Source organism: Cicer arietinum, chromosome 3 (genome assembly GCF_000331145.2).
Source record: "Cicer arietinum cultivar CDC Frontier isolate Library 1 chromosome 3, Cicar.CDCFrontier_v2.0, whole genome shotgun sequence".
In the NCBI taxonomy this organism is placed as follows: domain Eukaryota; kingdom Viridiplantae; phylum Streptophyta; class Magnoliopsida; order Fabales; family Fabaceae; genus Cicer; species Cicer arietinum.
This window is the reverse complement of record NC_021162.2, coordinates 15,850,371-15,852,661: the sequence shown is the minus strand read 5'-3', so window position 1 is coordinate 15,852,661 and position 2,291 is coordinate 15,850,371.

Below are 2,291 nucleotides of genomic sequence, written 5' to 3'. Positions count from 1 at the left end.
GATTTACTAAGTCACATAATCGATTCACAAATACTCACAATCGATTTGGCCACAAACTAAGAGTTCCCTGTGATTCCAAATATATGTTTCAATCGATTTGCCAATCGATTGTGTTTAAAACAGGAACTTAGCTAATTTCATGTTAATCGAAGTGCCAATCGATTTGGTAGTATTTTCCTGAAAAGTTCTTACCAGTTGTTTAGTTCAATCGATTTCCTAATCGATTGATACCAAACTCAACACGATTGAAATTCTCACAATAGATTGTCCAATCGATTGTGTTTGTCACAGGTCATGTTACTTTGGAAATATTATTTATGCAATCGATTTGTTAATCGATTAGCCTAGTAAATGGATTGTCCCTGTGACTTGCCCAATCGATTTGTTTCAATCAGTTTTTACTTTGTGATGTGCACAATCGATGTGCCAATCGATTAGCATGCAAATCAGGTTGCCACTGACTTGCACAATTTTTATTTATGATTGTGCTAGTCGATTGCCTAATCGATTGTGTAACCACAAACAGTATGTTTCCTTACAACCCTTTTACGAAATCAATTTCCTAATCGATTTACTCAGTAGATATTCAACTTTTGTTGATTTCTTGACTTCCAAGCAATTTGTCTCAAGTATGTAGGGTTGAGTTGTTGTTCCTGAAAACATGCTCAGTTAAAATGTTAGATTTATCATATGATGTATGAACATTGTATGTTTGTTAATTATGTCAAAATTAGGATTAAGAGGGCTAAAGTCCAACAATCTCCCCCTTTTTGCATAAGTGACAAGCATACAATTTTAACTTGAGTTGAGCATTTCAAGACATAATATTAACAACAGATATATTTTCATAGCATCATATGTACCATTATCAGATCATAAAAACAGAATGTCAGAGCATCATATCAGAGCATAAGTACACATTGCTATTTAACAATATTAGAGCATTCTAATAATTCATTATCAGTCATCAGAGTATTAAAATTATGCAGCAGTTTATCAGCAGTTTATTAGCAAGTTAATAATTTTTCTCCCCCTTTGTCAGTTAAGGCAAAAAGGCAGAAAAAATTTCCTCCCCCTATATTAGTAAACATAAGCACTGGGGGTTGAAATTAGAAATCAGTGTATCAGAGCAACAAATGAGCATATTAAAAGATCATGGCAAATGAATTTCAGAGAGTAATGGAATAAACGTTCTAGTGCATTATATATATAGAAGAAATGAATACACCAAGTCATTACAAAACAACACAGATCCTAAACACCTAATCTCCTAAACTGGGCTGGTCCTCACTATTATCTAAGGGAGAGGAAGAGACTGATGTATTACCCTCAGCAGGTGTCTCCTCAACGTGAGTTGCAGGACGATCTAGGGGGTTGGGTTTGGTTCCTCTGTTGCTTGTCGACCGATGTCTGCTATATCTTCAAATGACAACTTTATGCCTAAATGCGCTTGAATTGCAGCAACATCCTGAACAATTGAATTCAGGGAAGTTTGAAGAGTGGTCAAGGCAGCTTCCATTCTTGCCTGTGACTCTTGCATTTTGGCATTGTGAGCCATCTGAGCTTCTATAAATTGCATTAATTTTGCGACAAACTCAGGAGGGGCTGTTTCAGTAGCTGGTTGAGGATGAGGTTGAGCTGGTTCAACATTCGGCTGAGGTCTTATCCAAATACCATGCAACCTTTTCAATTGCATTTGGTTTACAATTGATTCTCCAAAGATTAGAGTGGTCTTAGACGATTCTTCATTAACAAGTGATACCTTGAAGTGTTTCAGAATCTTGGTAATCAGTTGTAGATAAGGTAGCACAAGCTTACTCTGTGAAGACTCCAACATGTGCCTTAGCACAATCCATGCCCAGCTCATCCTGAGCTCCTTGGATAATCCCCATAGCAGTAGTATATCCAACTTCTGGACTACCACATGGTTACCGGATCGTGGCACAAGCATCCGGGTCAGAGTATACATCAGCATTCGATGTTGGACCTTCATTTGACCAATAGGCAGTGAAATGGTTTCCACAAAGCCATCAATCATCAGGTCGTTAAGAGCAGTATGCCTGTCAAACGATTCTTCCCATCCTTCGTCAGCAGTGCCAGCCTCAGAACTGCCGTCTATAGAAGTTCCATGAAATGGATATCCTGATAAAGTAGAAAAATCTTCAAAGGACATAGATATCCTTTTCCCTTTAACCTGAGCCTTGAAACCTTCTTCAGTCAGCTTGAAAGTTGAGTAGAATTCCCTTATTAACCTTGGATAACTATCAAGAGTAGAGGAGAGAAAGCCCTCA